This window comes from Panthera pardus, unplaced genomic scaffold, assembly GCF_024362965.1.
Source record: "Panthera pardus isolate Hobbes unplaced genomic scaffold, ASM2436296v1 HiC_scaffold_6, whole genome shotgun sequence".
NCBI lineage: Eukaryota > Metazoa > Chordata > Mammalia > Carnivora > Felidae > Panthera > Panthera pardus.
The window spans coordinates 100565417-100577787 of NW_026526991.1; the positions used below are offsets into that span (position 1 = coordinate 100565417).

A 12371-nucleotide genomic window follows, 5' to 3' on the forward strand; every position below is an offset into this window, starting at 1 on the left:
AGAACAGAGAGAGAGACAAACAGCAACAGGGGTTTGCTCCATCCTCTTGGGGGCACAGCCCCTCTGTTCAGGGGAGAAGGTTCCTTTCCCTTAGACTTCTAGAGGCCTGTGGGCTAGGGTGCAAAAGCACAGAGAAAAGAAAAAAAAGTGGGGGTTTGCTTCCCTTCTCTCTGAGTGTTGAGGTTCCCTTTTTTTTTTTTTTTAAATTTCTCAAGCCAACACTAGAGGGCTTCTCTTGGGGCTCTCTGCTGGGCTGGTGGTGCCCACCTCTGGCTTTTGGACTGCCTTGGCTCTAAGCAGGGGGATACCGAAGGAGAAAAACACCAGTTTGGTGTTAGTTTGAAGAGCTCCCTAGTTCCTCAGTCTGCCTACTACTGTTTATCTTTCAGAATTCTCGAGTTGCTGCTCCATACCTTCTGTTCAGGTTTCGTAGCTGTGTTCAGAAGAAAAGATGCAGGGAACATGCTTACGTCCTCTTACCTGGAACTGAGACTCCTGGAAGGCTTGTTTAGAGCACAGCTTTCTGGCCCCCACGCTGAGAGTTTCTCTGATTCCATTAGTCTCAGAGCTGGAGAATTTGCACCCCTAACAAGCTCCCAGAAGCTGCTGATGCTGCTTGTCCCAGAACCACATCTTGAGAACCACTGATACAGCCTATCCGTAAATAATCATGGGAAAACTTTTTATCCAGAGTAGACTGTACGTCAAGTTACTTCATTTTAATAACATTAAGTACCCAATGGTTTATTTTCAATAAGCTGCAAGAGAAAGGACAGTGGAAATCCCTTGGTTGAGCAGATGAGATTAAGAGAAATAAAACATTACAGATTTTATTATCTATTAGATGGCCAAATGGGAACTATGGTTGATACTTTACAAGTTTATAGAGCTTTACAAGTTTGTAGAACTCAAGACTTGTGGAAATGTTGTCATGGGGAATTTCCAGTATTAAGATATCGGCTTTAGGTATAAATTTTTCAAGCAGAATGTCATGGAACATCTAGTAACTCTTGAATTTCTTTGTTTGTGGGCTGTATCTTTGAGTGTAGGAAAGGCGGTCAGAGGAACTAAATTTTCATCTCATGAAAAGCTGGTTGGCAAAGGAAGAGCCCCACTTGTCCATGCCATCCTGGCAGTGATGAAATCTGACCTGGTGTAGTCAGATACGGGCACCAGGCTTTTCGTGTATGTATGTTTTAAATCAAAGAAAAGGTATATATTGCTTGAATGTGTATCACAAGAATGGGAATTTTAGAAAAAAGAAATCCACTGGCACTCCCTGGTCCTTAACACAGGGCTTGAGAAGTGCTTGCTGGGTTGGACTCTTTCTGGGTTGGATTCTCTCTCACTTTTAATATGTGCTTTTAGGAAAATCCTGAAAGAGCCACTCAAAAATAATTAACTCCAGATTAGGTATATGAATACCTTATAAAAAGAGCAGTCCGTTTATCTGTTCTGACATGTACACGTCTGCCTTGGGCTCTGGGTGCAAGGCCCACCTCTGGGGGGCCCCGCAGGGTTTAAGACAGGGTCTTACTCTGTTACCCGATGCTGTTCCAGTGTGACCAGCTGGAAGCACATTCTCCTCTGGCTAGTGCGCCAGCATCGAGGCTGCTAGCGTCTAGAGCGGCTGTCATCCTAGAGGAATGAGCTGTGCAGCCACAAGAGGCCTTGCCACTTTCCCCAGGCCCCTGGGGGGAGATTTTCCATGCTGCCAAGGACTCAGTACAGGTGGGAATTACCACCTCTGGGCAGAACTGTTTTCCCCAAGTTGCAGGTCTGGGCAGAAAATTAAAAAGAGTGGAATCTTAAGCCCCAGGGGCCACAGACCAGAGAAGGCATAGACCCGATGAGTCCTGTTTTCCGTCTGTGTACCTGCTTTTGCTTGTCCACAGACACACTGCCTATGATTATCTATCCTGTCTGAACTCTTAGCCCCAGGGCATTATTCGCACAACTGCCACAGAGTCCTCCAGGCCACCAGGAGGCAGTAAAGAGCCTTGGAGGGTAGCTTCACCAAGTGAAACCCTACAAACCAGGCACGGCCCCCCTTTAAGAAGACTTTACTTCTCATCAGGCCCTGACCTAAAAAGGCCTCATTTTCCCTCTCCTTGGGAACCCCACTTTGTCATTCCTGGGTTGATTGTCCATTTGGTGGCCAGCACACCCCAACTCTGTCACTCTCAGTGTGGCACCGGGAAAGAGGGGCTATGGAGAGGAGGACACATGGTCCTGGTTCCCAGGAAAGCCGTCAGCAGGGGAAGGAGATAAAGACACAAGACATTTAGCGTCTATGAGTCCCAACCGCGTGTAGGTGTCTTGACTCTTGTTGAGGCTGCCGGGTGCTCATATGCTGACCCACATTTGAGCAAGTTTCTTCTTGGACTACAACTGCTCCTGTCCTGCTGTTCCCAGCAGCGTGTGCCCTCCTTGAGGGCAGCGGTCATGGGACATTAATGTCTGTATCTCCGCATGAGCAGGGCAGAATCATGGCTAAGCACCCTGACTCAGGGGCCAGACAAGTCTAGATTCAAATCCTTGTGTAAGTGCCAGAAGCTTTGTCTCTCTCATGAAGAGTTGGCATTTACATCAAAGGAAAAAAAAAAAAAAAGAAGCCATATCAGCCGTATGTGCCCCACAGAGCTTGTGTGAGGCGTGCAGGAGATGATGCCTGTGGAGAGCTTAGAGGTGTGCATGGCATGTTGCAATGTTCCAAAACGTTAGTTCCCCTGCTCCCTTCATGCTCCCTGCTTCTCTGCTTCTGGAGCTCTGCCCTGCACCCCCCCCCTCCCCCCACCCCATGCTTGGCATGCAGAAGGTGCACATGAAGCATTAGTGAATGACTAAGAGAATGGCTGAAGAGAGAAAACCAGTTGTGACTCAGTGATATGGCTAGTTGGGCCTCCAGGAGACAGGCACCCCCTTTTCCCTGGACACTGGTGGGAAGGGACTGCCACAGAGCCGGGGAATGGGCCGGTCCCCAGGATCAAAGTCTTCACTGGGGAAGCAGTGGGTTCTCAGGGTTGGTCCCAGCCCATTCGTGAATGATCTGCCTCGAATCATACATTTTTACTGAGGATGCTGCTGTGTCAGGTAGGGTTACCTCCTTAAATAATTCAATGTTGGAAGATTTAACTTTCACTTTCCTGGATTTCAGTGAATCTATCCTTAACATTTCATTGGGGTTTGAGGCTAGTGAACGTAGCTCTCTGTGGATTTTGTGAATTACTTATTCCTTTTTGACTTTTTTTTTTTAAGATCCAAGCCAAATTTTTTAAAGTTTATTTATTTTGAGAGAGAGAGACAGACAGACAGCATGAGCAGGGAGGGGCAGAGAGAGAGGGAGACAGAATCCCAAGCAGGCTCCACGTGGAGCCTGACGAGGGGCTTGATCCCCCAAACCATGAGATCATGACCTGAGCCGAAATCAAGAGTTGGACACTTAGCCGACTAAGCCACCCAGGCACGCCTCAAGCCAAATTTTTAATGGCTATTAGATTCAAGAGACATCACATTATAATTTTTTTTTTTGCAATTGTGGTGAAATACACATAGTTTAAATATCTATACATACATAAGATTATACACACAATTTTAAATAACATAAAGTGTGCCATGCTGGCCATTTTTAAGCATACAGTCCAGTGGCATAAAGTACATTCGCATTGTTGGGTAACCACCACCACATTCACGCCCAGAACTTGTTCATCTTCCCCAGATGAGACTGTCCCCATTAAACACTAACTCCCCACTCCCCTCAATCCCCAATCCCTGGCAACCACTGTTCTCTATTTTCTGTCTCTTTGGACTTAACTACTCTAGGTACCTTATATAAGGGGAGTCATACAGTATTTGTTCTTTTGCGTCCTTTTATTTCACTTGGCACAATGTCTTCAAGGTCATCCCTGTTGTAGCCTGTGGCAGAATTCCCTTCTTTTTAAGGCTGAATAATAGTCCACCGTATGTATATCCATGGTCTGTCAATGGTCACATGGGTGGCTTCCACCTTTCAGCTAGTGTGCGTAATGCTGCTGTGACCATGAGTGTACAGATGCTCTTTGAACACCTGCTTTTCCTGTTTGCTTTTAAACTTGCTTGGGAGGGTCAGGGCAGCTTCGGTTTGCAGGCTGGGAAGGGCCTCTCCTCCTCAAATGCAGGTCCTGAGTCCCAGGTCAGGACTCTATTCAGAGTCCTCTTGGCCCACTGCAGGCATCTACTGGGTGATAGGATCTGTGGTTTTCTTCTGGTGATCCCTGCTCATGGAGAGGGGCAACGGTCTACATCTCCAGAAAGACGGACACAGGAAAGTTTGCTCTGGCTTTGGCTGGAGTCTGCCTTGACAGACTCCCATTTCTTGTGTATGTGTTGATTCACAGTCAGGGTCTGTAAGGCAGATGCAGGCAGGACTGTCCTGGCCCAGGGTCTTAATTAGCCCCTGCACAGCCCTCAAAATGATCCCTGTTGTTGCTCATTAAGGATTGAATGGGTCTACGGGATGATCCAAAGAACTCAGACCCTGCTGGTAGTGTGCTCAGTGATTAAGGACTGGGACTCTGGATTTGGACAGAGTGAGTTCAGGCCTCACTCTGCCACTTACTGACACCCTGGGCACGTTACCAAACCTTTCTTAGGCTCACCTTTTTTTCCATCTGTGAAATGGGAAAAAGAATTGTGTGTCGCTTCTGGGTTTGTCGAGAGAATTAAATGAGATGATGCATTTAAAACCCTTACGTAGCACAGTGCCTGACATGCGGTAAGTTGCTCTGTAAATATTAAGTATTACTGTACTTGCTTACGGCCACCTCCCTTTGCCGAGCCTTGGTCATTAGTCAGTAAGCACGACCTTCAGACATAGCCTGGTCTGTGCCTTTAGGGCATTTCCCCTTCAGTTATTCTCTCCCTGCAAAAGCCCGAGATCAGGTCTCCCAACCTGAAGGCTTGGTGAAAGGTCTGACACCTTGTAAAGCCTCACTCTTTCCTAATAAGTTTGTGTGTGAGTCCGAGGCCGCTCCGAGTGTTTATGCTTCCGGATCCCAGCACTGGGGAAGGGGTGGTGGCTGCCACTGGCTTTGTAAGCTTCCGGGCAGCCGGGGCCAACTGGAGAGGTCAACCCCACCAGAGGAAATTTCATCCGGCTTCCACGGAATAGGAATATTAACCTGACACGGGGCCAGAGCAGGCTGGACCAGAGGGAGATGAAATAGCAGAACAAGAATGTAGTGCTTTCTGGTAGAATCAGGCAATGGATGGCTGCAGCAAATCGGAACCAGATTTTTGAACATGGTTCTGATGGTGGCGGATGGGAAGTTGGTGCATCCTGCTCTGGGTCCTCTCTGCTCTTCATCCATGTAGCCCTGCCCTGGGGCTGTTTGTCCTTCACCATGTCCTTCACCATGCTGGGGGAAGAGAGTGGGTTTCAGGTCTGCCTGCTGGCTTCCTCTCTCTTCTGTTTGGTCCATTTTCCGTCCAGATGATCCAGAGCTATCTGCAGGCCCAGTGTGTTTTCTTAGGTCACAGGTTGGAGAGAAGGGCTTAAGCAATTGCTGTTTCCTCCAAAGGAGACTATTAGGCAAGGTGGAAACACCTTCCCGAAGTAGGCTGGACACTGTCACCTGGCCCCCAGGAAGAGTTTCCTGGCTTTTGTGTTGCCATGGCCTGTCCACCACATCTGGAATGGTGCAGAAAGTGTGGAATGTCCTGGGTCAGGACAGAGATGGCCTCGGGGCCTTAGTGAGCTGACCTTGCCTTCAGGCTACCTTGCCATCATGCTGTGATTGCTTTTCATCAGGAGATATTTGCAATTAGAGCAGCGGGAAGGAGAGCTGGGCAAGGGGGCAGAAGGGCAGGCTTTCAGGTCTGCACTTGGCTGGCATTCACGCTGTCTGCAGAAGAGACTGCTCAGGTAGATGGGGTGGGACGACATGTCCGAAACTGAAGCTGCCCTTGTGTTCTGACCAGATGCCAGTAATTGCATCCTCTGCTCTCATGAATTTTACAGCACCCTGCTGGCAGCAGCTAGAATCACTGCCCACCGTGGCCACAGTCTAGTGTTGCTGGGCACCTTGGCTGGGAAGAGGCCCAGATTCAAAATGCCCTTCCCATCTCACAGTCCGTGAGTTCGAGCTCCGCGTCGGGCTCTGGGCTGACCGCTCAGAGCCTGGAGCCTGTTTCAGATTCTGTGTCTCCCTCTCTCTCTGCCCCTCCCCTGCTCATGCTCTGTCTCTCTCTGTCTCAAAAATAAATAAACGTTAAAAAAAAAAAATTTTCCAAAATGCCCTTCCCTTCATTCACTGCCGATGCAGGCACAGAATGTCAGGGTTTGGTGTTCAGGGTCTGGAGATAGATGCCTGGGGTTTGAGATCTCCAGTTTTTACTAGTTGTGTGACCTTGGGCCACATTTTAAACTGTTCTGTACCTCTGTTTCTCTGTCAAATGCTGATTATAAGATACGCTCGCCAAGGCTGGTGTGAGGTATAAGTAAGTTAGATAATGCACCAGAAGGGTTTCAAGAGGTGTCTGCCACATAGGGGTTGACGTGCAGAGAGAGCAATCCTGTGATTTCTCCCAGGCCAATATGGTATGCTCACGTTTGTGACATTTACAGCTTCAACCAGTTTTCCGGACATTGGCACAGTGTTACAGAGCTCAAACCTTTTGACCAGGTCAAGGAACGTTTGCTATTATAGTTGTTCATTATAAATACTTGGCACTGTTTCAAGTGCATTAAATAAGCCCAGAAAATGTTACAGCTAGAAATGACCTGTGACATTAGTCACTGCATTCAACCTCCTGCTTCCATGGAAAAACCAAGGCCTGGCAAGATGATGTGTCTTGCGAAGGCCTCAATTCTAGCTAGTAGAAAAGCAGGGGCTTGAGGTGAAGACCTGAGCTCCTGGCCCAGCGCTCTCCCTGCTTCCCTGAGGGGCCCTCTTCTCCAAACTCAGAGAAGAGTCCTGCAGAACAGTCAGAGATCAGACGGCTGAGCAGACGTATGCAGGTACAAATCCACTCAAGTCTTTGTGCTATTTGATGGCATTGATGACTGAGCAAGAGAAATTACTCAGGATGCATATGAAACAAACCACTAAGTGACATTTCTATGAGTGCTTGCACAGAGCTGTTGTAAGTTTGTGTGTAAGCTCTGGGGCACCCGTCTTCTCCAGGTCTATTTTATAGGTAGAGTATGTGGACCTACCCCTGGGGCGTGTGAATCTTCTTTCTAGGTTAAATTGCACTGCAGTGAGTGTGGGCTGTATGTGTGAGCCTCAGTTATTTAACTGATCTTAGTTTTCAGCATCCTAGCTGGTGACAGGAAGCCGGAGGAGGGGAACCAAGCCACTCTGAGATTTGAGGCCAACACACAGGTGGTGGCCTTAGTGGTTTCCAGGAGGGCGTATGGTGAGTGCTTGACACGCCTTAAGGATGCTTTCCTAGCAGGAAAGCCACAGGGAGGCATCTCTGCCCACAAGCACCCCTCTTTGCTCTCATCTCCCCTTCTTGCTCTTTTAAAATTATGGGTATTTTGTTGTATTTTTTTATTGAGAGAGAGAGAGAGGTGGGGGGGGGGGGTGGGGAACATGAGCAGGGAAAAGAGAGAGAGAATCCTAAGCAGGCTCCATGCTCGGCATGGGGCCTGACACGGGGCTCAGTCCCCCAACCCTGGTATCACAACCTGAGCCGAAATCAAGAGTCAGGCATTCAGCTGACTGAGGCACCTGGGAGCATCCCTTTCCAGCTCTTAACCTCATTCTCTTCTTGAGAATTTTCCCTTTGTCTGTCATCTCTCCAGTGGACGGCACTGCATGGCTTTGTGGGTCGCAATGCCCCCTGAGCCTAGTTGTAGCAAGGTCATGGCCTTTTCTCTTGGGGCCTTTGTCTGCTGCTGGACTTTGTGTCAGGAAGACAAAGAGAGCGCTGTTTGGGGATGTGGGCGACCAGGCGCTCTGCTCTCCTTTCTCCATTCCTTTCCTGTTCCCTAATTGCTCTCTCAGACCACCCAGCTAATGCCTCTCCTAGCTTTGATGTCGGTTTCCTCTGAACCTTGGAAAAGAAGACCTGTCACATGGCTAGTCCTCTGGCCACCAGTCCCTCTGATGTCTGACCAAGCTGTGAATGTCCTCTTGTCCTCTGTCCAGCCGGTGGGCCACGACCCAAAGCTGGCACAGCCCCTACTCCATGCCTGTGGGGAGGCATCCAGATCCTGGCCTTGCTGTTTGAAGGTGTCATTTAAGGGCCATGGCTCTCCAAATTCGCTTCCCTGAGAAGTGGAGAAGATGGAGCACAGCAGAAGGTTCTGAAGTCAAGTGGTCCCCAGAAATCACTCTAGACTTTCTCGTTTGTAAAATGCAGACCACAGCCTCGCGGGAGTACGTCCACCTCCTCCTGGTGTACCTGGCCCACTGATGGAAGCTTGAGTTGGGGAGAGGCGTTATTTCTTTCAGACCCTAGGAGACGTGATGGGTTGTGCTGACTGAGTGGATATGGGTCAGGGTCTACTGGTATTGCTGGCGTACAGTCTCAATCCAGAGAGGTTTTTGCCTGCTCCTTTCCGTTCTTAAAGATCCCTGAAGAAGAGGCAGCACCTTTCTTCTCAGTGCTATCCAGCCTTCCTCTTTCACTAGTGGTTTACAATTTGAGATCTCTTTTCTATGCCTCTCCAGCTGCCACCCCCCACCCCCAAACCATAGCCTGCAAGAGTTAACTCAGTTCTTGGCCCCTGCCAGGAAGAGTCTCAATTTGCCAGCAGAGTCAGCCCAGGATGAGCATTATTGAAATTGCTAATTTATTTCTATAGCTTCGGTCTCCAGCCTGGAATGGAACAATGAGACCAAAAGTGTTCCAGACACATTGTTTGTTTAATAAAGGAACATTCTTCCAGCTGAACTGTATGGCTGTTGGATTTTCTGGTTTGATTGGTTAACCCTCATAAGCAGTTTGGATTTCTCTTGTTAGAGCTGGTGGGAGTAGGGGGTCTAGGGGTCCATGAGCCTCTCTGATTGTTATATCATTATTCCCCTGACCCTGGCCTCTCACCTAGTCAGAAGGTTTGACTTCTGTAACATTGTCCTGCATCCGGAGAATTGGTTAAAGCCGTAAATCTCACAAAAATGAGTGTGCTGTATGGCCCCAGGAGAAATTACAGGATTGCCCCTTCTGAATTTCAACCCCTTTGGCTTTGCGAAGGCTGTTGATTTTATTATTGATCATTGAGTTTGATCTGATGCATTTCACAGAGACTTGGCTCTACGGTTGTGCTGTTGGCTCCAGGGGCAGCAGCTATGCTGATGACGAGTTTTTCCGTTCCCCCCGCCAGATGCAAGAGGTGGTAGGGTAGACGCAAGCCTACTCCTCCCTTCCTTCTGGCAAGTCTGATTTGGATGCATGCATATGTGGGTTTCTGTATGTTACTGATGGCGTGAGTTAAAAATTGTTCTTGACATGCTGCCAGAGGCAGGGGGATAGATGGAATGACCTTTGGAAGACTCTTCTTGGTAAAATAGCTATGAATTTTTTTCTTGTTATTCTGTGGACTGGACAGTTCTTTTTTGTGTAGAGATATAGGTAGATGACTATATAACTTAGCCTGGAAGAGATGCCGTGAGGTCACCTTTGTCTCTGTGGCTCTGGAAGAAACCATCGCAAATACAACCCATGATGCAGACAGTGAGTTCAGGTCGGGGTGGTCAGTATGAAGTGCTTCCATCCATCCATCTGTCCATCCATCCAAATGCTATTTAGCAAGTGTCTGCTAAATTTTAGGAACTATGTTAATGTGCTCTATATTATTTAATTTTGTTTAATATTTCCATTCAGCGAAATCAAAGATCATTTCAGTCCTGTTTTTACTTGATCATTCTTTTGCATTTGACACAGTTGACCACTTCCAATTTGGTATTTTCTCTTACGAAGGTTCCAGGGTCTGTAACATGATTTGTACCTACATTTTCTGTGCTTCTCTGGGCATCCTTGTTATTCCCTCTCATGTGCTTCACCCCCCGCACCCCCCCCCATCTTCCGTTGAAGTAGCAGTGTTCTTAGAGTTTCATCTTCATCTCCTTTTCTCCTTTTTCTTTTACTCCTCTCTTCAAACACTCTTTCTGGAATGTTTCACCCATGTCACTGTGGTTAAGCTATTATTTACATGCATATGATGATTCTCAAATGCTCTTACGTAACTTAGCCCATGTGTTCCGGGCTCTCCTGCCTGTCTCCTGACCACACGTGCCTGGATGTCTCAGACTCCACATGTTCGTAGATGAACTTAACATCTTCTCTGTCAGTCCTGTAACCTTCTTGATTCTATCTTGGGGGTTGTTCTAACCATTCTCCTTCTCAACCATGTCAGAATCTGGAAGCCTCCCTAGATGTCTCCCTTCCCTCACATCCACTTAGAGACCAACTCACGTCAGTCCTGTTTCCCATATCCGTTTCCACCTCTCCTTTCCCAGTGCCACCATTCTGATTCCAGCACTCGGTACCTGGCCCCCACTCTTACATTATTGCAGTATCTCCCAACTGATCCCTAGATTGCCTGCTCCAAACCATCTTCATGCTGTATCGAGGTGGTCTTTTCCATACAAATCTGATCAAGTCAATCCCTTTACAATCTTTCAGTGGCTTCTAAGCACCTAAGATCAACTTCACACTCCTCACACATGTTATAGCAGGTTTCTGTGATTAGCCGCTTGCCCATGTCTTCACTTTATCTCCAGTAGGTCTGTTCAATGACTCGACCCCAGACACACACCCTAGACTCCGGCCACACCAAACACTTGCTACGCTGCCTCTTGCCTCCAGGCTTTTGCCCACGTTCTTTCCTCCACCTGGCATGGTCTTTCCTCCCCTAAGATATGGGTCTTAGCTCAGGTCTGTTCTTCTGTGAAGTCTTCCTTGACCCCCTAGGTTTCCTCCTTCCCACTTTTCTTGCTCCTTGAAAATGTTGTAATGATTTGTTCCATCCTTACAGACCCTTCAAGCTTGTGGTTATGCCAGCAGTCCCAGGGTTAATGTTCTCAGTGGCCATTTCCACTTTCTTCTCTCCAATAAAATGTTAAGATAGACTTGAGTAGAACAGGAGTAGCACTCTGCTTTAGAATAAAATTTTAGAGAGTACAGCTTTTCTTCCTGCTCCATTTTCCATGGAAAATTGAAATCTTAGTAAAGTTAGTAGGCAGCGTGTTCCTTCAGGGGAGTGCTGAATCTCAGTGCCACCTTCCCTGGCTTCTCTAAGTAACAAAAGACACATTTTCAGGAAGTTTATGTGTCCACATAGGATGCTATATAGGTCAGTGTGGGAATTTGACGTTCCCATAAACCTGCCGGTTCGTTTGGGGATTGCTGTCTAGCTTTGTTGGTGTTGGGTACTTGCTTCTATGCCATGTGGGCTGAGCTTAAGAGAAAGTCACTAATGCCAGTATTCAGGGCAGTCGAGTGTTTGGGGCACAGGTACTATTACCCAGGCATGGTGCTAGGGCTGGTAATGTAGTGGGGAACTGAATTGGTCCCTGCCCAAGGGGCCAGTGTGATATTATGAAAAGGCATTAAAGTCACATAGACCTGAGTATAAATCTTAATTGCATCCCTTCTTACGATGTGGTCCTGAACAAGTTACTCAACCTTCTTGAGCCTCAGTTTCTTCACGTATAAAGTGAGGATTATTCTACTTCTCTTACAGTCTCATTGTAAGAATTAGAAAGTACATCAAACATAATTTGGTTGGTACAGTGCTTTCCACTTTATTAGGTGGAGACTCCTAATTACTGTCTACTGTTAGAGTAGCGATTATAATAAAATATAAAACTCAGATTCCCCAGTCTGCTTTAGCTGATTGTAATAGCGAAAATTTATAAGGTTTGTTCCCTAACAGAAACTCTGTTCTTCGTGCTTTACATGTACTAATGCACTAAATCCATACAATGGTCTTAGGAGGTCGATACTTTCATTATTTTGTAGAAGGGGAGACTGAGGCACAGGAAAGTTACATAACTTGCCCCAGGTCGCATAGCTGGTCGCATTGGCTGCAGATGTGAACCCAGGTGGTTTGGCCTCATGTTGTGTGCTCTTAACCACCATGTTGTACTGCTGCCTATGAATTGCTCAGCCTGATAATATTTCTCTTTTTAAAAAAACATTTTTAATATTTATTTTTGAGAGAAAGAGAGAGAGAGCGAGAGTGAGTGGGAGAAGGGTAGAGAGAGAGGGAGACACAGAATCTGAGCTCTGAGCTGTCAGCACAGAGCCTGACGCGGGGCTCAAACTCACAAACTGCGAGATCATGACCTGAGCCGAAGTTGGATGCTTAACCACTGAGCCACCCAGGCGCCCCAATATTTCTAAGTCCATAACTGTATTTGTTTTTTAAGGCTGCCATA

The 12371-nt window shown here is 47.4% G+C and overlaps 1 protein-coding gene across 1 annotated transcript in view; it reads left to right on the forward strand.

The window, feature by feature from the left end:
• ANO2 (anoctamin 2) overlaps positions 1-12371 on the forward strand; it is a 341871-nt gene that overhangs the window by 48867 nt on the left and 280633 nt on the right. The window lies entirely within an intron of this gene.